The sequence below is a fragment of the Macaca nemestrina genome, chromosome 5 (assembly GCF_043159975.1).
Source record: "Macaca nemestrina isolate mMacNem1 chromosome 5, mMacNem.hap1, whole genome shotgun sequence".
Taxonomy (NCBI): domain Eukaryota; kingdom Metazoa; phylum Chordata; class Mammalia; order Primates; family Cercopithecidae; genus Macaca; species Macaca nemestrina.
Genome location: NC_092129.1, coordinates 73,297,153 through 73,322,969, shown reverse-complemented (window position 1 = coordinate 73,322,969; position 25,817 = coordinate 73,297,153). Strand labels below are relative to the sequence as shown.

Sequence of the window (25,817 nt, the reverse complement as noted above, 5' to 3'; positions counted from 1 at the left end):
ATTGTTTTGAAATACAATTTGTCAGGATTCTTGCATTTGAAGGTGTTAAGTTTGCTGCACTACTAAAGCCATGAGTATGTCTGTATGTGAAATCACATATTTCATGCGTTTTAACATATTGGATTACATTTCACTTATGTGATAAAAACTTTCCTGATAAATCTTATAGCTCATATAAGAAATGATCTTGATAGAAATGTGCCCAAATCTGACAATCTTACAAATTTAAATGACAATTCCAGGATCAATTTGCAAACTAAAAAATTATGTAAAATATCAATAAAAATAAATAAATTTTTCATTAATCATGCTAGAGAAACTAATTATTATTCCCTTTTTCCATATAGAAAATGATCATCTGAAATTTTAATCAAATAATCAGGCATTCCTAAAGTATGCAGCCTACCATTTGAGAAAGCATTACAGAGGTATGGCAGGGAGTTAACTAGCAAAAATATTTATTTTTCTGACCAGGTGCAGTTGCCCACGTCTTTAATCCTAAGCTCTTTGGGAGGCCAAGGTGGGAGGATCCACTGAGCCTAGGAGTTCAAGGCTGCAGTGATCTACGATCATGCTACTGCACTCCAGTCTGGGCAATAGAGCAAGATCTCATCTCTAAAAAATGAAAACAAATTAAAAAGATAAAAAAAGTATCTTTTCTGAATTTTGTGATATCTGTGCTATTTGTCAAATTTGAAAACTTTATATTTGTAAATCATTTTTCCATTGAATTATCTGCTTTAGTTTCTTATTTTTACTTGTGATTTTTTATCGTTTTCTTACAGAGCACTCCAGTGTGTATGAGTTTTGAGCCCCACCCTACATATTTCCAGCCCCTCCCTGCTCACCTCTCAACTCTGGCACTCAGAGCTGTTCCTGGAGGGAGCCTGATGATCTCTCTGGTGTCTCCCCTGGATTTCTGCCACAAGACTCTAGAGGGCTCACTTCCCACATGCAGCGCAGGTGCCTCTGGCTGGCACAAAAGTTCCCAACTCCATGAACCTCCTCTATCCCATTTTGGGTCTCCTCCTCATATTAAAAGACCATTTCAGTTTCTCTTTGCCAAGCGTCATCTGGCCAGATTTCTACTCCCCTCTAGCTACTCCAGGGGACCCTGGGACACTCTGTGAAGTGTCTCTCTCCAGAATTCCAGTCAGGTGAGAGGTCACATCTTTTATTGTTTTGGATTCCTTTTGTTTATTTCCCCATAAAGAGTTTTTCCTGGAGTGAGGGAATGAGATGATCAGTTGGTAAAGGCAGGGCTCACACTGAGTTAATTTCTCCTGCTCTCTTTCTCCTATCCTCTCAAATGTCTTTCCCCAACCCAGAATGTTTTCCTCTCTCCTGTCTTCCTCTCTGTGTGGCAGGATCATCAACATTTTCAACAGCTTTTATTTTCTAATGTATGACCTATTGCATAAGCTGTATTCTTTCAGTTTTTAGGATGACCTTTCTTCCCCTCCGCCCCCTTCCTGAGATAAGGTCTGGCTCTGTCGCCCAGGCTGGAGTGCAGTGGCACAATCATGACTCACTGCAACTTTGACCTCCTCTGTTCAAGCGATCCTCCTACCTTAGCCTCCCAAGTAGGTGGGACCACAGGCATGCATCACCATGCCTGGCTAATCTTTGGTACTTTTTGTAGAGATGAGAGATGGGGCTTCACCATGTTGCCCAGGCTGGTCTCAAATTCCTAGGCTCAAGAGATCCTCCCTCCTTGGCCTCCCAAAGTGCTGGGATTACAGGTGTGAGCCGCCACATGCAGCCTAGGATATGTTTTTCATAATTAAGTGCAAGCTTTCAGAATTCATGAAAAACATTTTCCTTTCTCATCCATCTAGTTTTGCATCTTAAAGCTAAAGCTTTCAAAATTCTGTAATGGAATTGATAGTCAATGGCTCTCCCTGTGGGTTCTTTTTCCCTTTCTTGGAAATACAGGCTTACTCTCATAGTCTGGTTTTAAGGATAACAGACCTGCAGCATAAAAAGGAATTACTGAAAGGGGATATACGCAATGGATATTATTTTTGTTTCTTATTTTTGCTAAGTGCCTATTAGGTCACTGGTAAGGAAATTAAATAGGCAGTTGGAATGTGGAGTTTAGAAGAGAGGACAGGGCTAGTGATGTGACTTTGGGAGTAGTAGACATATGGGTAGTTTATAAAGCATGGAACTGAGGAAGAAAACTTAAGGAGAAAGTATATGCACAGAAGAGAAGAGGGCCTAGGTTAAAGCTCTGAGAAAGTAGAGGAACTTAGAAATGGCCAGAGAATTTAAGCAAGAAACCCAGAGCTGGGGTTAAGGAAGTCAAAAGAAGAAAGATTACCATGAAGTCTATAGTGGTCAAATTTGCTGAATGCAAGGAGATTGAGTAACAGAAATATGTTCACTGCCTTTGACAAAATACCTGTTAAGAACCTTGGCAAATTCCATGGAGTAGTAGGGTTGGATGATAAACAGATATGAGTTTAAAAAAAAAAAAAAGTAAATGGGGAGTGAGGATCTGGAAGTCAATGATTTAGAAACGTCTTTAGAGATATTTTGGTACCAAGAGGGAAAGAGAACTGTGAGTTCAAGAAAGATTTTTGTTTTTGTTTTAATTAATTAATTAGTTTTTATTTTTATTTTTATTTTCTGAGATGGAGTCTCACTCTGTTGCCCACGCTGGAGTGTGGTGGCGCCATCTCAACTCACTGCAATCTCCACCTCCCAAGTTCAAGCGATTCTTCTTCCTCAGCTTCCTGAGTAGTTGGAATTACAGACGTGTGCCACCATGCCCAGCTAATTTTTGTATTTTTAGTAAAGACAGGGTTTCACCATGTTAGCCAGGCTGGTCTTGAACTCCTGACCTCAAGTTATTCACCCACCTCAGCTTTACAAAGTGCTGGGATTACAGGCATGAGCCACCATGCCTGGCCTTATTTCGTTTTTTAAAAAACGTGATTTGAATGTTGGGCGAAGCGGCTCATGCCTGTAATCCCAGCACTTTAGGAGGCCGAGGTGGGAGGATCACTTGAGGCCAGGAGTTCAAGACCAGCCTGGCCAGCGTGGTGAAACTCCGTCTCTAAAAACAAAACAAAACAAAAATCCTAGAAACAACCTCCTTATGATTTGATATACTAGAGAATGTATGTGTGCTACTAAATCATGTTGTAGCAATGAAAACTTGAAGAAGCAGGGAAAATAGAGTATGAACAATGTCCTTGAGAAACTGAAAGGGGGTGGGGTTTGGAGCACATGCGGATTGGTTGATTTCTTCTTGATTATGACGAGCAACAAGACTAAAAATATGGGTACAGATACAGAAGAGGCTTGTAGATCTGTTGAGAACTTTTTTTGCCTGCTTTTATTTTTTTAATTGAAAGCCCTCTATTAACCTCATTTTTTTCTGTTTTATAATTTTCATTTGTTTTACTTGTCAGCAAAACTTCAAGAAAGAATCCATATTCACTGTCCTGAATTCAATTGGAAAGGAACAAAATGAGTATTTGTTGGATGAATAAATAAAATAAAACCCAGAAGTATCCATGAAAGGAAATGATAGAGAAGAAAAGGTCGGAGGTCTAGAAGAGAAGAGAACAGGAAAGTAAATTTAGCAGAGAAACATTTGCTTGGCAATATTAGGTGCTCATTTGAGATTTGTAGTTTATAAAAAAGGAATGAGGATGATGGATTGAAGAGCTCAGTTTTGGGGGAGGTATCAGATTCAGGGTCTGGAAAGGAAGAGGTGTTTGTCTGAAAGGTGATGATTCTTACAGGGGAGATTTTGGAGTTCTTGATGTCCAGTTCTAGGATATGACTATGGAAGATTGGGCCAAAATATACCTAGAGTGAAATATTGATAATGAGCCCGATTCAAATACTATCTCCTTCATGATGTCTTTTGATCCTTTCCACGGGTGTGATCTCTCTAGGTTGAGTTCTGCTAATGACTATTGTTACTATTACTGCGGTTACTGCTACTTCTACTAGGTATTCCGTTTCTTCTTATTCTTGTTATTTTTCTTCTTCCTTCTCCTATTCCTCTTCTTCTTCCTCCTTTCTTCTTCTTTCTCCCAATTCTCTTCAGGTTAGTCTGTTTTATATTACAGTAATGACTTGATTATATCTCCTTTAGCACATGTAGTCTTTAAACAAGTATTGAGTCAAACTTTCTTTTTTCATTCAATGTTAAAATTAATTTTAATCAGTTTATGAAAATACAAATTTTTGTGTATAAAACACTTGTACACAAGTTTCCAATAATACTAAAGACCCCTTTAAGCCCATTCCAGTATCATATGCCTCTTTTCCTCAAACACATACATACCACACACTCTCTCTGCCTCATGAGTTTGGACTGTTACATTGCCTTGACAATAATTTTGTGCATAAATATGTACCCTTAGAAAATATGCAACGCCGCATTATTTATTTTTATTTTTTATTTTTTTGAGACAGAGTCTCACTCTGCAGCTCAAGCTGGAGTGCAGTGGCATGATCTTGGCTCACTGCAACTTCTGCCTCTGGGACTCAAACGATTCTCATGCCTCAACCTCCCAAGTAGCTGGGATTACACGTGCACGCCACTATGGCCAGCTATTTTTTGTTTTATATATTTTAGTCGAGACAGGGTTTCACCATGTTGGCCAGGCTGGTCTTGAACTCCTGACCTCAGGTAATCCGCCCACCTCAGCCTCACAAAGTGCTGGGATTATAGGTGTGAGTCATGGTGCCCGGACTACATTATTTATTTTCTTAACTCAAATAGTAACATACTCTATCTACTTTGTATATATTTTGTGAGTTCCTTCAACTTTTTAGTCAGCAATATAATTTTGTGGGTTCTTCATTTTAATACCTGTAGACTTAGTTCATTTTTTTTTGAGATGGCGTTTCGCTCTTGTTGTCCAGGCTGGAGTCCAATGACATGATCTCGACTCACTGCAACCTCCACCTCCCGGGTTCGAGAGATTTTCCTGCCTCAGCCTCTCGAGTAGCTGGGATTACAGGTGCTTGTCACTACATCCAGCTAATTTTTGTAGTTTTAGTAGAGACAGGGTTTCGCCATGTTGGCCAGGCTGGTCTCAACCTCCTGACCTCAGGTGATCCATCTGCCTCAGCCTCCCAAAGTGCTGGGATTACAGGTGTGAGCCATCATGCCTGGTTTAGTTCATTTTTAAAAAAATAGCTGTATAGTAGTATTTTATATGAATACGCCTCATTTTATGTATGCTTTTTGCCACTTGGCATTTACGTTGTTCATTTTTCAATATTATTAGCAACGCTGCAATGGGTGTTGCTGTAACTGTCTCTTTGTGCAAATCTTTCTCTGGGCTGGTGTTAGCAGTTTCCAGAGGATCCACATTTCTGTTTAGAGAAGGTCACCCAAATTACCTGGAAAAGCAGTTGTCCTCTGATCTGAGGCACATGATCGTTTGTTCCTACATCCTCCCAATATTTGATGTCAAAATACTTTAAAACATCTACCAATCTTTTCTTTTGTTTGTTTCCAGACAGAGTGTTGCTCTGTCACTCAGACTGGAGTGCAGTGGGGTGATCACAGCTCACTGCACACTGTAGCCTTGACCTCACTGGCTTAAATGATCCTCCCATCTCAAACTCCCAAGTAGCTGCGACTGCAGGCACACACCACTGCACCTGGCTAAATTTTTGTTTATTTTTTGTAGAGATGGGATCTCCCTCGATTGCCTAAATTGGCCTTGAACTCCTGAACTCAAACGATCTGCCTGCCTCAGCCTCCAAAAGTGCTGGGATTATAGGCATGAGCCACCATATCCAGCCATATCTACCAATATTATGAATGATATGTAATATGCCATTATTGTTTCAATTAACAGTATACTATTTAGAGGTTGAAAATAATTTCATCTATTTCTGGGTTAATTGTACTGCCTCTTCTATGAATTTATTTTCTTTTTCTGACCATTTTTATTGGGTTGTCTTTTTCCTATTGATTTATAAAAATTTAAGATACATGCTGCAAATATTTCCTCAAAGATTGCTATTGTTTAACTTTATTCATAGTGTTTTTGTCCCTTAGAAGTATTACATTTTGACTACCTGTGGTGTATGTGCCTGTACATGTTTTTCATAAAGGTCTTACTTATTCTGAGATTATTAAAAATGATCTCTGAAATCTTCTTCTGATAATTTAAAAATATTGATTCCTTTACAGGGTGCATTATTTAAACTTTGTAAAAATAACACATGCTTACTGTACAAATACACAATACAGGAAAATACAAAGAATAACATAAAAGTAAAGTAAAATCCTACTACATGGTGATTGCCTTTTCGAGTATCTCCTTATACACGAGAAGAGGAGTAATGAAAATGAATATTGTCTGCATGCCCGGTATTGCACTAAGTAATTCATAAAGTTGATGCGGTGGGCACTTCATCATCCCCATTTTACAGGCAAGAAAACTAAGGCTCAGAGACATCAGCTCCTTTTCCCCAATCTGTAAAGCCAGTAAATGACAGACTGGGATTCCCTGGGTCTGTTCACTGTTCTACCCTTCCTCCCTCTAACACATGGTGCGTATCTCAGAGGTGGGGTTGAGTCTTGTAAGTCTTTCAAGCCCCCTGTACAGGAGCACTTGAAATGCTTGTTTTAGGCTGAGGTGGGTGGATCACTTGAGGTCAGGAGTTTGAGACCAGCCTGGCCTAAATGGTGAAACTCCATTTCTACTAAAATTAGAAAAATCGGCTATGCATGCTGGCCTGCACTCATAATCCTAGCTCTTCGAGAGGCTGAGGCAGGAGAAGTGCTTGAACCTGGGAGGTGGAGGTTGCAGTGAGCCGAGATTGCGCCACTGCACTCCAACCTGGGAGCAGAGTGAAACTCTGTCTGGGAAAAAAAAAAGTGCTTATTTTAGTTGGTTATATAAAAAACAGATTTAATCTCTATGAAAAAGGTACAAATACATAATTTCATCCCTGTAATGAAAAATGCCAGTTCTTTTTGCTTTGTCTCATTCCTATTGTTCACTGTATCATTTTCAATATTTGTAACTGATTATGTTGCTATTTACTTCAATATCTCTAAAAAGCATGTTTCTAGTGTACGTTGAGGATATAACCTCTAAGAGAGCTGGTTTGGCTTAAGGTTCAAAGTAGTTTTTGTTCACTTTGAAAATGTTGCTCTAGTCATTGTCTTCTTGGTGCCGATTGTGTTGTTGAAAACTCTCATTCTATTCCCTTTAAAAATATAATTTTCTCTTGTAGTACTTGCAATCTTATCTCTTTTGTATGTTCTTGAATTTTACTAAAATGTGGCAAGAATTTTAAAAAATATTTATTGTGCTTGGAACACAGAGACATCAGTTTAATCTCATTCCTTTCTTTAGTTATAGGATGTTTGGGCTGTTATTTCTTCCAATATTGCCTCTCTTCCATTTCCTTTGTTCTCTACCTTTAATAGATAAATTTTAGCTTTTCCGTGTCTATCCTTTTAGTATCTTATGTGTTTCTTCATACTCTCCATTTCTGTCCCATTTTCTTTTCTTTTCTTGTCTTTTTTTGTTTGTTGGTTGGTTGGGTTGGTTTGAAGGAATCTTGCTCTGTCCCCCCGCTCTGATCTCGGCTCACTGCAACCTCCCACCTCCCAGGTTCAAGCGATTCTCCTGCCTCAACCACCTGAGTAGCTGGGACTACAGGCGTGTACCACCATGCCTGGCTAATTTTTGTATTTTTAGTAAAGGCTGCGTTGCACCATGTTGGCAAGGCTGGCCTTGAACTTCTGACCTCAGGTGATTTGCCCACCTCGGCCTCCCAAAGTGCTGGGATTAGAGGTGTGAGCCACCGCGCCCAGCCTCCATCCCATTTTCTGTGTTCTTCCAGCTCATTAACATGCTCTTTGCCTTCTCTCCTGGTTTTCAGCTCACCCATAAAATCCTGAATGCCAAAAATTATGGTTGTTATTTTTAGAATTTCCAATTTGTTTGTTTATTTAACAAACATTTATATGTCAGATACTGTTCAGAGTGCTTTATTAATGCTAAATTATTTAATCCTCATACCACACATATAAGGTATATACCATGACTATCTTCATTTTACAGATGGAAAATGAAGACACAGATTGGTTAAGTAATTTGCCCTGGAGACATCCAACTATTGATTGTCGTCAGAGCCAGAATTGAAACCTAGGTTGTCTGGGAATTTAGGTGCTATGCTTTGCTTGTTAATAACCACCTCTTACTATTTTTGAATTGCTTCCTCCTATTTCATAAACAAATTCTCTCCTTTATCTCTCTGAAGATGTGAAATATGACTTATTATCATTCATTTTTCTGAGACAGTGTCTTGCTCTGTCACCCAGGCTGGAGTGCAGTGGAATAAGCTTGGCTTATTGCAACCTCCACCTCCCAGGTTCAAATGATTCTGCTGCCTCACCATCCTAAGCAGCTGGGATCACAAGCGTGGGCCACCACACTGGCTAATTTTTGTATTTTTAGTAGAGATGGGTTTTGCCATGTTGGCCAGGCTGGTCTCAACTCCTGGACTTAAGTGACCCACATGACTTCACCTCCCAAAGTGCTGGGATTACAGGTGTGAGCCACCATGCCTGATATGATTTATTTTAAAGTCCTTGTGTGATTGCTTTTTTATTCTGTTTCCTCAAGTGTAAATTCTTCTGTTTGTTGTGTTCCCACTGCTGCCCTGTCTCTTTCCTGGGGTGGTCACTCTTCAACAGTGTGATGATTATTGGCTTTGAGCTGATCCTTGAAGATAATATTCCCTGGTAGACTGTTCACTGCTTCTGCTTGTGCAGCCTGGCTGGAGATAAAGGTTAGAATTAGCTCCTGAGTTTACACACCATGCAGTTTTCAATAAAAACAGAGGATGAGACGGCTTGTAGTAGATGTAATACATTAGTGGCTGGTCATCTGATTTCGATTACTTATCTTTCCTTCTAATCCTGCAGAGAAGTGCTAGTCTCCCACGTATAGCCTAGTATCTCTTCCGTAAGTATGCATGAATTTTATAAAGGACACCGTTGCTTATGTCTAGCCCGGAAGATATAAAAGAGTAAACTAACATGCCTGCTACCACTGTGGAAATCTGCCTCATTATGGAATATCAGTGGGGTTGCCTCCACTATCTGCAGCTTATATTGGCTGTTCTTAGTTTCAGGTATTCTTTTAGCATTTTAGTTTATCTGCAATGGGAGAAACTCCTTTCTTCTGACTTCATGTTTCATGAGTGAAGTCATCCACCATTTCTCTGCTTTGATTTCTCTCAGTTCCATTATTCACTCCTTTCAAAAGGAGGAGTGACTTAGCTAGTTTATATGTTTAAAGAATAGGATATGTATAGCTTTCTCCTTTTCTCTCTTTCTTTGAGATTCAGCTTCTCAAGGAAAACACAAAGCTACTCTATTTTCTAAATTTTAAAGGGGCGGGTATCCATGTGCGGAGGTCACCAGTGGTCCAAGCAGGCAATCAGGTGGTTTAATATGCTGCATTCTGGGATAAGAATTGGGAAGCCATTGTTACTGCACAACTTTTCATTATAAAGATATTTATCAGTAGTGAAGTTGTTAATTCATTTTGTCTTATCTCTCGGTTCAAAAATGGCAGAGAAAACAGGAATAACCTTTAATAGGGCCCTTTAAAAGATCACATTGTTTAGTAAGAATTTCTCTGCCATTTTCATAAACTAATGTATGACTGTCCATTGATTTATTGCTTTATATTATCTAAAAAATAGTCTCTATCATGTTTTGGAGTTTGGACACCAGGAGTGGAGTCTTGTGCTTGTTTTCAGTTAGCTATCTTGAAAATGAAAGATTGAAATTCACTTTAAACAAGTACTCAGTTTTAGTATTGAATAAAGGCAAATCTTGTGCTATCAACGAATTTGAAAATACATTTCAACCTTTTGCATGCTTGCACATGAAATCTTAGGTTATGTAACATATGTGATGATTATAGTAGTAGTATTTGTTTTATCTATTGGTTTATAAGTACAGAGACCACCTTCAATCTGCACTCAATTGCCTGCCTTGCTATGCCTGAGTAACATGATGCATTCTCTTGATCCTAATGGCCACATTTATATATTTGTTTAATTATGACATTCCTAATCATCTCACACTCGTAGGAGATTTCCCTCCAATAAGAATAAACCATACCTTCCCAGCGCTTGTTATTTTACCACTCCCACATTGATTCTCATTTTTATCCCTCTCCTATTGCCAAAGAAGGAGAATGGACAGTATATAATAGTCAGTTGAGTAATTTTGAGAAAGACCAAAAAAAGTCCCTGAGAACTTTTGGGGAGCAGCCTAGTTGCTAACCATCAGTCTGTGGTATTCCTCTGTGGAACAAAATTCCATAGAATATAAACCTCAGATGAGGTCTCTCCATGGTGTGATGCAACAAGACAAAAATAAGTTAACTTTGTAACCGTGCCTGGACAAGAGAGAAAACCAAAATCACCCACAACCATAAAAATGGCAAGCATCTCCCTTTTCCGGTTAACATTAAGTAAACACTGCTTCTTATTGTCATTGACCACTGCTCAGTGACAACTCTAGCCTTATGTGCTTAATTCTGCCTCCTAGATAAAAAATTGCTGATGCTCATTCATCAAATTTCTCTTGCTTTAAGACAGCACCCTGTCTGGATAGACCTTCGTTTCTTTGAATCCTTTCCCAAATCACCAAATATAAACTGAAATCCCTGGATTTTCTGTGTCCCTTGCTGCAGCAAGATCAATAAACCTATTTTTTTTTAAACTACAGAGATATTCTTGGTGCTTTTGTCTGGTGAGCATGGATAATACAGTGTACTTGAAGATAACAATGAGGATCAGGCTTCATGATGAGCAGGCCAACAAAAATCAGCAATTAGAGGGAAACAATAGACATTTTCCAATGATGTTGACAGATGGGTACAGGCCACTTAAGGGGCATAGTAGCTACATCAGCTGCTGCACCACTGAAATCTCGGCATACATATTTATCCAGTGTCTATCTGTGGCAGGCAAAAACCCATCTCAGGTGGACCTGGGAGTATGAAAGCTAGTATTGGATACCATTCACCTTTTTTTAGAGTTGCTTCCTTCCTTCAGCATCTATGACTACACACTGTGCCTTTAGCTAGATCTTCACCATGCTCTAGGTTAAATCTCTTTCCATATTATGCATTTCATACCTTCAAATATCAGTTAAACATGGTCTTTAGGTCTAGAAGTTATCAAAGTGAAGACCTGCTTGCTCAGTTGTAATCAACTGGCTTATACTTACAGTGAGTATTTTCAATACCTTCTAGAGGTATTTTGCTCCTTAATATGTCTATCCAATGTTCCCTTAATTAGAATCTTAATTGTTACAGGATTTAGAAGCAAAAACTTGCCTTTTAAGGAAGAAACATTCATAGAGATTCCTGAGTCATACCAACTGCTTACTCTATCTTAAGAGCAAAGTCGGCTCTATTAAAATGCTGTGAACCCACAGACCAATGAGTAACTACAGCTACCTTGATTTGTTAATCTCCTCCTATATTTGGCTTCTTAACCAATTTAGGAGTAAAACGGTGCAGCATATTCTAGTAGTAAGAATATTGGGTTTGGAATTAGGATATAAAAATCTGAACACTGTCTGTGATGTTAGTCAAGTTGCTGAGTCTCAATTTCCATAAATGTGAAGTGTTGACGATATTACCACAAAAATTATCATTAAAACAAATTAAATAATAATGGAGATAGATACTGTTTTTGAGCATTATAATTATAGCTAACATTTGTTGAATGCTAGGCATTGCTCTAAAGAGTTTACTTGGATTTTTCTTACTTGGTCTTCATCACAGCCTTTCAAGATGCATGCTACCACCTCTTAAATAACAGTGGCAAAGATTCTGGGCAGATGGATGAGTAGAAGCTTCAAGAATCTGTTTCCCCATCTAGATAACAACTGCATTAGCTTATTCTGTGTGTTGTAAATATTTTTGAACTTTGGAGTGTTATTGAAGGCTTGCAACTTCCAGGGGAATGCTTGACAGCAAACTGTGGTTAATTTTGGTCAATTTCTGCTCTTATCTGGCTAGCAGCTTTCTCTCTCTTACCCTGAGCCTGGTTGGAGGCAGTGCATGAGCTTCAGGAAGCTTGCATGCAGCTTGCATGTAGCTTGCAGGAGCCAAGGTAGGCAAGAAGAACTCTGTCCTCCAAATATCAGAATCTATGTTCTGAGTGCTGACTGCTGCTTCTGATCATGGAGGTGCAGACACAAAGACAGATAGTCATTGTTGTATCTCCTCACCTTCAAATATTACAAATTTCTTTTCCTGTAACTGAAGCAACTTCCAGGGAATTTAAATTACCAGGACCATATTCCCCCTACTTCATTTATTTTTCCTTTTTTGATGATCAGACATTAAAGACTAGGATATTCCAAAGCAACTGCATATACCAGGAAAATCAGAAAGTCACTAACAAGCCAAGGGAGAGGCACAGGCTCAGAAAAAACGCCTGAGAAGATGTTAAGTTTATATCATAGGCTAATCATTGGCACAGAGATAACTTACAAGAATCAAAATCAAATCAAAATGAAACAAAATAGCAGCAAACTCTGGGGAAAGGGAACAATCTAGAGTTACCAGATTATCAGATTTAAATGTCTATTTTTGAAAAAAAAAATTAGTAGGCATACAAAGAAAGAAAAAAGTATGAACAACAACAGAAACTGTTACTGACAGAGATCAGAAGACAAACCTACTAAGGAAGTCTTTAAAACACCATTTGAAAGCTACTCAAATAACAAAAGGAGGATATGGAGAAGGTCAAGAAAACAATGTATGAACAAAATGAAAATATCAATAAGGAAATAGAAAATCTAAAGAGAAACAAAAAAGAAGTTCTAGAGCTGAATATAATAATAACTGAAATTTTAAAAAGTGACCAAAAGGATTCAAAAGCAGGGTTGAGTAGGAAGAAGAATTAGTGAATTGAAAATAGGACAATTGAAACTATCAAGTCTGAAGAAGAGAAAGAAAAAAGGTGAAGAAAAAACACAGTGTAAGGGACCCATGAGACACCATGAAATGGACTAACACACATATTGTGGCAATCCAAAAGGAAAAAGAAAGTGGGGGTGGTTGAGTGATTACATGAAGAAATAATAGTTGAAAACTTCCCAAGTTTTGTGAAAGACAAGAATATAAACATCCAAAAAGTTAATGATCCCTAAGTAAGGTGAACTAAAAGAGACCCACATAATCAAACTGTTGAAAGACAAAGATAAAGAGAGAATCTTAAAAACAGAAAGAAAGAAGAAACTTGTCATGTATAAAAGATGCTCAGGACACATAATCAAAATGTTGAAAGACAAAAATAAAGAGAGATAAAGCAGCAAGACAGAAGAAACTTGTCTCATCTTAGAGATTCTCAATCAGATTATCAGCATATTTCTTATCAGAAACTTTGGAAGCCAGAGGCAGTGGGTTGGTAATTTCAAAGTGCTAAAAGAAAAAAAAAAAACCTGTCACCTAATGATTCTATATCTGTCTTTCAAAAGTGAGGGAGAAGTTGTTCCCAGAAAAATAAAAGCTGAAGGAGTTTGTTACCACTAGGCCTATCCTGCAAGAAATGCCAAAGGGGAGTAATATGAACAAGATTGCAAAATAGGAGTTCTCTTGCTTCATTTCCTCTTGACAGAAATCCAGCTAGCCACTAAACACAGACAAAAATCCCATCCCAAACATCTGAAAACTTGGGAACCACAGAAACTAGCTAACAGCAATTTCAGCCCAGACTGTGCTGGCATGGCAGTCCTAGGCATAGGCACCCCCTAGTGCTGAAACAGGTGCAGCAGTCAGAGTCTTAGATACCACATCAGACAATCTACCCAGAATATCTGGACTATTGAAGGACATTTCCAGACCAAGTCAGACTGCAAAGATTAGAATAAGTACCCATTTTTCAATGCACAGACATCAATGCATGACCATGAATATCAAGGACAATTAAGGAAACATGACATAATCAAATGGCAAAATAGGGTGCTAAGGTCTAACTCTAAAGAGATGGAGATAAATGAACTATCAGAAAAGAAATCAAAATACTGTTTTAAAAAAGCTTAGTAAGGCCAGGCACAGTGGCTAACCCCTGTAATCCCAGCACTTTGGGAGGCAAAGGTGGGCAGATCACTTGAGGTCAGGAGTTTGAGATCAGTCTGGCCAATGTGCTTCAACTCCATCTCGACTACAAATACAAAAATTAGCTGGGTGTGGTGGTATGTGCTTGCAGGTCCAGCTACTCAGGAGGCGAGGGCAGGAGAATCACTTGAACCCAGCGGGTGGAGGTTGCAGTGAGCTGAGATTGCACCACTGCACTCCAACCTGGGTGACATGGCAAGACTCTATCTCAAATAAATAAATAAATAAATAAATAAATAAATAAATAAACTTGGTAAACTTAAAGAAAATATAGCAAAACAATTCAGAAATTTATCTGAGAAATTTAACAGAGAGATTAAAGGAACAAAACATCAAATAAAAATCTTGGAGCTGAAAAGTACAGAATGAAGTGAAAAATGTAATAAAGAGCATCAAGCAAATTTATCAAGCAAAACAAACACAACAAACACACCTGTAAACTCAGACATGTTATTTAAAAATTTACAGTCAGAGGAGAAAAAAAGAATGAAAAAGATTGAAGAAAGCTTATGGAATTTATGGGGCAACATTGGAAGAGCAAATTAGCAGTTTTTGGCATTCAAGAGGGATTAGAGATAGATAAAGGGGTAGAAAGCTTATTTAATACATGATAGCAGAAAAATTTCCAAACCGGGAGAAAAATATAGATGTCAAGGTAAAGGAAGGCCAAAAGTCTCCAATCAGGCTTAATCCAAATAAGACTAAACCAAGACACAATATAAGCACACTTTCAAAGATTAAAGACAAAGAGAGGATCCTGAAAGCAGCAAGAGGAAAGAAGTGACACAAAAGGAGTTTCAATACATTTAACAGCAAACTTCTCAACGGAAACCTTACAATCCAAGCTTGAGTGAGTGAGTGAGAAGACATATTCAAAACACTGAAGGAAAAATAAAAAAAAACCCCTGCCATTCACAAATATTGTACCCAGCAAAGTTGTCCTTCATAAGTGAACGATAGATTAAAAACTTCCCCAAACAATCAAAAGCTGAGGAAGTTTATCACCGGACAAGAAATGCTAAGGCCAAAAGTAAAGGACGCTAATGAGTAACATGAAAACATCTAAAAGTATAAGACTCACTAGTGAAAGGGAGTGCAGTCATGAGCTGCATAATGACACTTCAATCAACAACAAGTGGCATATATGATGATGGTCCCATAAGATTCAGTGTTTAATATAGTAAAATTTTGTACAGGTTTGTAGTCTAGTAGCAATAGGTTATACCATATAGCCTAGGTGTGGAGTAGTCAATATCATCTAGGTTTGTGTAAATACAATCTATGATGTTCACACAATGGCAAAATCACCTAATGATGCATTTCTCAGCACATATACCTGTTATTAAGTGATACATGACTGTACTGTAATGGGGTGTGTAAATCATGTATATCTTGTGTATATCTTTAGTGTGAAGGTTAAAAGACAAAATCATAGAATACAAAAACTTCTTTGAGGGATATGCAATATAAGAAGATGTAAATTGTGACACTAAAAAATTCAAAATATGGTGAGGAGTGGAGTAAAAATATAGAGTTTTATGAAGTTAAATTGTTACCTACAAGATTTTTTTGTAAGCCTCATGGTAACCACAAAACAAAAACCTACAATAGATATGTTTAATAAAAGAAGTAATGGCTGGGTATGGCATTTTGGGAGGCTGAGACAGGTGGATCTCTTGAGGCCAGGAGTTCAAAACCAGCCTGGCCAACATGGTGAAAACCCATCTCTACTAAAAACAAACAAACAAACAAACAAACACTACTAAAATTAGCTGGCATGGTGGTGCATGCCTGTAGTCCCAGTTACTCGGAAGGCTGAGGTGGGAGGATTGCTTGAACCCAGGAGGCAGAGGTTGCAGTGAGCCAAGATTGTGCCACTGCACTCCAGCCTGGGTGACAGAATCAGACCTTGTGAGATGGTTTGACTCTCTGTCCCCACCCAAATCTCACCTCCAATTGTAATCCTTATAATCCCCGCATGCCAAGGGTGGGACCAGGTGGAGGTAATTGGCTCATGGGGGCAGTTTCCCTCATGCTGTTCTCGTGATAGTGAGTGAATTCTCAGGAGATCTGATGGTTTTATAAGCATCTGGCATTTCTCCTGCTTGCACTTGCTTTGTCCTGTACCCTGTGAAGAAAGTGACTGCTTCTCCTTTGCCTTCCACCATGATTGTAAGTTTCCTGAGGCCTCCCCAGCAATGTGGAACTGTGAGTCAACAAAACCTCTTTCTTTTGTAAATTACCCAGTTTCGGATATTTCTTCATAGCAGTGTGAGAATGAACTAATACACCTTCTTTCTCTCAAAAAAAAGGCAATGAATCAAACATGATAAAATCACTCAACCACAAAGGAAGACAGTAAGAGAGAAAGAAAGGAACAATGGATATGCAAAACAGGTAGAAAACAGAAAACAATTAAAAAATGGCAGTAGCAAGTTCTTACCTATCAACAATTACCTTGAATGTAAATGGATTAAATTATTCAATTAAAAGACATATAATGCCTAAATGAATGAAAAAAACAAGAGCCGACTCTATGTTGCCTGCAAAGGACTCATCTCACCTGTAAGAACATTCATAGATAGCAAGTGAAGGTATAGAAAAAGATTTTCCATGCAAATGAAAACCATGAGAGAGCAGGAGTAGCTATACTTATATCAGATAAAATAAGTTTTAAGTCAAAAACTATGAAAAGAAAGAGAGGAGGACATTACATAATGAAAAAGGGTTTCATTCGACAAGAAAATGTAACAATTGTAAATGCAAACACACTTAACATCAGAACACCTAAATACATAAAGTGAATATTAATAGATCTAAAGGAATAGATGGATGGCAATACAATAGTAGTGGGGGACTTCAACACCCCATTTTCAGCAACAGACACGTCATGCACACAGAAAATCAATAAAGAAACATTGGACTTAATTTGTGCTCTAGACCAAATGAAACTTACAGACATTTACAGGACATTCTATCCAACAACTGCAGAATATCTCAACTGCACATAAAACATTTTCCAAGATAGATCATATGTAAGGCCCAAAACAAGTTTGAAAAAAATTTGAGAAGGTTGAAATCATATCAGGTAACTTTTCTGAACATAATGGTATAAAGGTAGAAATCAATAAAAGCAGGAACTTTGAAAACTTCACAAACATATGGAAATTCAGCAATATGCTTTTGAAAAACCAATGAGTCAATGAAGAAACTGAAAGAGAAATTAAAAAATTACTTGAGACAAATGAAAATAGAAACACAACATACCAAAACCTGTGGAATACACCAAAAGCAGTACTTAGCAGGAAATTTGGAGCAGTAAATACCTACATCAGAAAAGAAGAAAGATCTCAAATAAAAAAACCCAATGTTGCACCTCAAAGAACCAGAAAAATAAGAATAAAATAAATAAATAATTAGTATAAGAAAGAAAATAATAAAGATCAGAGCAGAAATAAATGAAAGACTGTAAAAAATTACCAAGGATCAATAAAATAAAGAGTTTATTTTTTGAAAAGATAAACAAAATTGTCAAATCTTTAGCTAGACTCAGAAAAAGAGAGAAGACTCAAATGAAGAACACCAGTGATGAAAAAGGAGACATTACAACTGATATCACAGAAAAAATATTATAATAGACTATCATGTGCAATTATATGCCAACAAATTGGATAACCTAGAAGAAACGTACAATTTCATGGGCACGTACAACCTACCAAGATTGAATTATGAAGAAATAGAAAACTGAGAAGACCAATAATGAATAAGGAGATGAAATCATTTATAAAAAGTCTTCCATCAAAGACAAGTCTAGGACCTGAAGACTTCACTGCTGAATTCTATCAAATATTTAAAGAAGAACTAATACTTATTCTTCTCAAATTATTTCAAAAAAATTGAAGGAGAAAAAATTGTTTAAATTCATTCTGTGAGGCCAGCATTACCTTGATACCAAACCAGACAAGGACAAACACACATACAAGAGAAAAATACAGGCATATATTCCTGATGAACATATATGCTAAAATCCTCAGTAAAAAACTAGCAAACGTAATTTAACATCTTATTAAAGAGATCATTCACTGTGATCAAGTGTGATTCAGCCCAGTGATGCAATGATGGTTCAACATATGCAAATGAATGCATCACATTAATAGAATGCAGAACAAAAACCATAGGATCATTTCAATAGATACAGAAAATGAATTTGATAAAATTTATGGTCTTTTGTGATTAAAACTCTCAACAAATCAGGTATAGAAGAAATGTATCTCAACACAGGAAAGGCCATCTATGAAAAACCCACAAGTAACATTACACTGAATGGGGGAAAGTTGAAAGCTTTTCTTTTAAAGTCTGGAACAAGACAAGCATGCCCACTCTTGCCACTTCTATTCAACATAGTTCTGAAAGTCTTAATCTGAGCAATTAGGCAAGAGAAAGAAAAGGTATTCATCTTAGAAGGGAAGAAGTTAAATTTTTCCTGTTTACAGATGACATAAGCTTATATATAGAGAATCCTAAAGACTCTACCAAAAAAATGGTTTTTGATAACAAACTTCAGTAAAGCTGTAGGTCACAATCAACATTAAAAAAGTAGCATTTTTACACACTAACAATGAACCATCTGATAAAGAAAATTTGAAAAATCTCATTTACAATAGCTCAAAAAAAAAAAACCAAAAAACCTTACAAATGAATGTTACCAAGGAGGTAAAATACATCTACACTGAAAAAACTATAAAACATTGATGAAAATATTGAAGAAGACAGAAACAAATGGAAATACATCTCATGTTCATAGGTTAGAAGAATTAATATTGTTAGACTGTTCATACTGCTGAATCCAATCTATAGAGTCAATAAAATCCGTGTTAAAACTATAATGACTTTTTTTATGTTTACAAATCTCTTTAATGTTCTGAATTAATAGAAGACAGCTAGATTTTTAATTTTATTTTATGTTTTAAATTCAATTTAATTTTATTTTAAATTCCAGAATACATGTGCAGGACATGTAGGTTTGTTACATAGGTAAACGTGTGCAATGGTGGTTTGCTGTACCTATCAACCCATCACCTACGTCAGCCCTGCATGCATTAGCTATTTATCCTGATGCTCTCCCTCCCCCTGCACTCCCCGACAGGCCCCAGTGTGTGTTGTTCCTCCCCCTGTGTCCATGTGTTCTCATGGTTCAACTCCCACTTATAAGTGAGAACATGCAGTCTTGGTTTTCTGTTCCTGTGTTAGTTTGAGGTTAATGGCTTCCAGTTCCATCCATGTTTCTGCAAAGGAAATGATCTAGTTCCTTTTTATGGCTTCATGTTATTCCATGATATATATGTATCACGTTTTCTTTATCCAGTCTATCATTGATGGGTGTTTGGGTAAATTCTATGTGTTTGCTATTGTGAATAGTGCTGAAATGAACAAAGTATGCATGTGTCTTTATAATAGAATGATTTATATTTCTTTGGGTATATACTCAGTAATGGAATTGCTGGGTCAAATATTATTTCTTGCTCTAGGTCATTGAGGAATTGCCACACTGTCTTCCACAGTGGTTGAACTATTTACATTCCCACCAACAGTGTAAAAGCTTTTCAATTTCTTCACAGCCTCACCAGCATCTGTGGTTTCTTGACTTTTTAATAATCTCACTGGTATGAGATGGTATCTCATTGTGGTTTTGATTTGCATTTCTCTAATGATCAGTGATGTTGAACTTTTTTTCATATGTATGTTGGCTGCATAAATGTCTTCTTTTGAGACATGTCTGTTCATGTTCTTTGCCCATTTTTTAATGGGGTTGTTTGTTTTTATCTTGTAAATTTGTTTAAATTCTTTGTAGATTCTGGATATTAGACCTTTGCCAGATGAATAGATTGCAAAAATTTTTTCCCATTCTGTCGGTTGTCTGTTCACTCTGATGATAGTTTCTTTTGCTGTGCAGAAGCTCTTTAGTTAGATCCCATTTGTCAATTTTTGCTGTTGTTGAAGTTTCTTTTGATGTTTTCGTCATGAAAACTTTGCCTGTGCTATGTCTTGGATGGTATTGCCTAGATTTTCTTCTAGGGCCTTTATGGTTTTGGGTTGTACATTTAAATCTTTAATACAAGTTAACTTTTATACAACAGTTAACTTTCATACAAGGCATGAAGAAGGGGCCCAGTTTCAATTTTCTGCATATGGCTAGTCAGTTTTCCCAGCACCATTTATTAAACAGAGAATCTTTTCCCTATTGCTTGTTTTTGTCAGGTTTGTCAAAGATCAGATGGTTGTAGATGTGTGGTCTTATTTCTGAGATCTCTATTCTGTTCCATTGGTCTATGTGTCTGTTTCTGTACCAACACCATGCGATCTTGGTTACTACAGTCCTGTAGTATAGTTTGAAGTTGGGTAGCATGATGCCTCCAGCTTTGCTCCTTTTGCTTAGGATTTTCTTGGCTATATGGGCTCTTTTTTGGTTCCACATGAATTTTAAAATAGTTCTTTCTAATTCTGCGAGGAATGCCAATGACAGTTTAATGGGAATAGCATTGAATCTATAAATTACTTTGGGTATTATGGCCATTTTCACCAAATTGATTCTTCCTATCCATGAGCATGGAATGTTTTCTCATTTGTTTGTTTCCTCTGTGATTTGCTTGAGGAGTGGATTGTAGTTTTCCTTGAAGAGGTCCTTTACTTCCCTTGATAGCTGTACTCCTAGGTATTTTGTTATCTTTGTAGCAATTGTGAATGGGAGTTCATTCATGATTTGGCTCTCTGCCTATCTGTTGTTGGTGTGTGGGAATGCTTGTGATTTTTGCACATTGATTTTGTATCCTGAGACTTTGTTGAAGTTGCTTAGCAGCTTAAGAAGCTTTTGGGCTGAGATGATGGAGTTTTCTAGATATAGAATTATGACATCTGCAATACAATGACATTCTTCACAGAAAAAAACCCCTAAAATTCAAACGGTATTATAAAGATCCCAAATAGCCAAAGTAATCTTGATTAAAAAAAAAAAAAAAAAAAAAGCAGGAGGCAGCACAGTACTTGACTTTAAAGTATACTACAGAGCTATAATAATAATAAAAAAGGTATCTGCATAAAAACCGAAACATAGGCCAATGGAAAAGAATAAAGAGTCCAGAAATAAGTCCATGCATTTACAATCAAGTGACTTTCAACAAAGGTGCCAAGTAAACACAATGGGGAAAGGAAAGTCTTTTCAATAAATAATGTTGGGAAAACTGGATATCCACATGCAGAAGAATAAAATTAGACCCTTATCTTTCACCCGATAAAGTAGACATTCAAAGTAAGTTAGCAACTTAAATGGAAGACCCCCAAACTATGAAAATGCTAAAAGAAAACATAGGAAAAAGCTTCATGACATTGGTTTCTGCAATGATTTTCTGGCTATCACCTTAAAAGCACAGGCCAGGGCTGGGCGTGGTAGCTCACGCCTGTAATCCCAGCACTTTGGGAGGCTGAGGTGGGTGGATCACGAGGTCAGGAGATAGAGACCATCCTGGCCAACATAGTGAAACCCTGTCTCTACTAAAAATACAAAATTTAGCTGAGTGTGGTGGCATGCACCTGTAATCCCAGCTACTGGGGAGGCTGAGGCAGGAGAATCACTTGAACCTGGGAGGTGGAGGTTGCAGTGAGCCGAGATTGGGCCATTGCACTCCAGCCTGGTGACAGAGTGAGACTCCGTCTAAAAAAAAAAAAAAAGAAAGAAAAAAAGCACAGGCCACAAAAGCAAAATTAGACAAATAAGATTACATCAAACTAAAAAGCTTCTGCACAATGCAGGAGACAAATTACCAGAATGAAAAGACAACATTCAAAATGGGAGAAAATATTTGCAAATTATACAGCTGAAAAGGGATTGATATCCAAAATACATAAGAATCTCTTACAAGTCAACGGCAAGAAAGCAAATAACCTAATTAACAAATGGGCAAAAGACCTTCATTGACATGTCTTAAAAGACATACACAAGGTCAGCAGGTATATGAAAAAAATGTTTAACATCAGTAATCATCAGGGAAATACAAGTCAGAACTACAATGAGATATCAACTTGTACCTATTAGAATGATGATACAAAAAATACAAAAGGTAAGTGGTGGCAAGGATGGAGAGAAATGGAAATCCTCACACAATGTTGGTGGGAATGCAAATTGGTAAAGCCGTTATGGAAAACACTGTGGAGGTGCCTCAAAAAGCTAAATATAGAACTAACATATGATCTAGCAATCTCACTACTAAGTATATATATCCAAAGGGAACAAAATAAATATGTCAAAGAGATAGCTACATTCCAATGTTTATTGCAGCACTATTCACAATTACCAAGATATGGAATGAATCTCAGCGTCCATTAATATATGAATGGATAAAGAAAATGTGGTATATATACACAATGGTATATGACTTAGCCATAAAAAAAGTAAGTCCTGTCATTTGCAACAGTGGGTGAACCTGGAGGACATATGTTGAGTGCAATAAGGCAGGCACAGAAAGACAAATACCACATTATTTCACTCGTGAAAAATCTACAAAATTGATCTCATACAAGTAGAGAATAGAATGGAGGCTCGGGTGGTTAGGGTGAATTGGGGTTGAGGTGATGTGGATCAAAGAAAACATATTTACAGTTAAGAGGAATAAATTCAAGAGATCTATTGTACAACATGGTGACTCTAGTTAATATTGACATATGGTACTATTGAAAAATGTGCAGAGTGGATGTTGTGTTTTCATTACAAAAGTGATAGCTAGCTAGATTTAACCATCCCAGAATGTACATATACTTCAAAATATCAAGTTGTACATGATTTAAGAAATTTACATCGATTACTTGTTGAAATGATAATATAGATATATGAGATTAAGTAAAATATACTATTAACATTTAAGAAAATACTAAAGGGAATCTTGCAGGTTGAAAGGGAAGTATAGTAGACAATACTTCAAAGCCATGCAGAGAAATAAAGGTCTCAGTAAAGGTAAATACATTGACAATTATAAAAGCTAGTATTATTGCAACAATAATTTGTAATTTAACTTTTTGTAAATAAAGTTTACAAGTGACAAAGAAAGGCATTGTATGTCAATAAATGTTTCACAGCAAGAAGATATAACAATTACAAACACGACTCAACAACAGACCATTAAAAAAGATATAAAGCAAAAGTGGACAGAATTGAAGAGGGAAAGAGATGGTGCCAATATCTTACTCTGAACAAAAGACAGAATAATCAGATGAGATAAGTAAGGAAATAGAGGACTTATAAAACACAATAAACCAACTAGGCTTAACAGATATGTACAGACCACTCAACAACAACGTTCCTCTTAAGTGCACATTGAACATTTTCAAGATAGACTATATGTTAGACCACAAATTAAATCTTAATAAAAATTTTAAAATAAATATTATATACAGTATCTTCTCTGACCAAAATTGGATAAAATTTAAACAATCAATAACATAATTACATAACAAAAACTGGAAAATTCACAGGTTTGTGAAAATTAAGAACACTCTTAAATAACCAATAGTTCAAAGAGAAAAATCACAAGAGAAATTAGAAAATACTTAGAGATAAATGAAAATTAATACACAACACAGCAAAATTTTTGTGACGCAGCAAACACAGCGCTAAGGGAAAATTTGTATGTATAAATACTTAAATTTAAAAATCTTAAATTAACAGCTTAAAAACTTAAGGAACTAGAGAAAGAACAACATAAGCACAAAGCTAGCAGAGGGAAGGAAAAATTGGAGTAGAGATAAATGACATAGAAACTAGAAAAACAATAGAGAAAATGAACAAAGACAAAAAACTGGTTTTCCAAAAATATTAGCAAAATTGGCAAATCTTTAACTAGATTGGCTAAGAACAAAATAGAGAATAATCAGATCACTACAATATTGAAGTAGGCATATTACTACTCTTTATACATAAATAAAGTGATTACAAGAGAGTTCTATGAACAAATTATATGCCAACAAATTGGATAATCTGGATGAAATGACTGAGTTCCTAAAAACATAAAAACTACTGTAATAGTCTACTTGAGCTACTATAAAAAATACCATACATTGAGTGGTTTTAACAACAAAAATGTTTCTCATAGTTCTGAAGGCTGGTCAATTGAAAATCAAGGTGCAAACTGATTTAATTCCTGGTGAGGGAGTTTTTTCCTGGCTTGCAGGTGCAGCCTTCTCATTGTGTCCTCCTGTGATCTTTCCTCTTTGCTCAAAGGAGATCTCTCTCTCTCTCTCTCTCTCTCTCTCTCTCTCGAATTCTTATAAGGCTACTAATTCCACTAATCCACTAACCTCATTAGTAGCCCATCATTGTGATCTCATTTAACTTTAATCATCTTCTAAAGGCCTTACCTCCAATTACAGTCACATCAGAGTTAGCGTTTCAACGTATGATTTTTTTGGGGGGAGTGGGAGAGTGTATAATTCAATTCATAACACCTTTCAAGACTAAAGTACAAAGTAACAGAAGCTATCAATAATAGGAGATTGACCCAGTAATAAAAACATCTCCCAATAAACGAAAGCCCTGGTCCTGATGGCTTCATTCGTGAATTGTACGAAACACTTAAAAAAGATCAAATACCAATCCTTCTCAAAAATTTTCCATATCACGAAGAGGAGAGAGCACTTCCTAATTAAATCTATAAGGCCAGCATTACCCTAACATCAAAGACAGACAACAACACCACAAGAAAAGAAAACAGCAAACCAATGTCCCTTATAAAAATCAAGGCAAAAATCCTCAGCAAAATATTGTCAAACTAAACTCTGCAGCATATTGAGAGGATTATATATTATAATCAACTGGGATTTATTTCTAGAATGAAAAGATGGTTCAACATATGAATATCAATCAATGTAACATCCCAGATTAACAGAATGAAGAAAAAAACCCACATGGTAATCTCATTTAATTCAGAAAAAGTATTTGTTAAAACTCAACACCCTTTCATGATAAAATACCCAATAGAAATAGAAAGAATCAACTGTATCATATTAAAAGCTGTATACAAAACTTCCACAGTAAAGATCATACTCAATGTTGAAAGGCTGAAAGCTTTTTCTCTAATATCAGGAACAAGACAATGATGGCTGCTTTCCCCACTTCTGTTCTATGCAGCATGATAATTCTAGCCAGAGAAAATAGGTAAGAGAAATAAATTTGAAAAAAATGCACCTAAATTAAAAAAGAAGTAAAATGATATATGTTTGCAGATGACATAATCTTACAAGTAGAAAATACTAAAGATTCCACACACAGAAAAACCTGTTAGAACTAAAAATGAATTCAGTGAAGTAGTAGAATACAAAGTCAACATATAGAAATCAGTTGCATTTCTATACTTTCTCAATGAACAATCTGAAAAGAAAGTTAGAAAAATAGTTTTATTTATGATAGCATCAAATGTAATAAAACACTTTGGAATTAACCAGGGAGGTGAAAGACTTGTATAAAATCTACAAAACATTGCTAAAGAAAATTGTGGCTCATGCCTGTAATCCCAGCACTTTGGGAGGCCGAGGTGGGTGGGTCACAAGGTCAAGAGATGGAGACCATCCTGGCCAACATGGTGAAACCCCGACTTTACCAAAAGTACAAAAATT

At 36.7% G+C, this 25,817-nt stretch overlaps 1 protein-coding gene across 4 annotated transcripts in view; it reads right to left on the bottom strand.

Annotated features, from left to right (window-relative positions):
• LOC105478704 (opioid receptor mu 1) overlaps positions 1-25,817 on the bottom strand; it is a 102,012-nt gene that overhangs the window by 48,960 nt on the left and 27,235 nt on the right. Inside the window, exon 1 of one of the 4 annotated variants that reach the window (XR_011623476.1) lies at positions 849-1,129. The exons of the other annotated variants lie outside the window; for them this stretch is intronic. The gene's annotated coding sequence lies outside the window, so the exon portion shown is untranslated. Of the gene's footprint in view, positions 1-848; positions 1,130-25,817 lie in introns of those variants that run through there. 4 annotated transcript variants of the gene reach the window in all.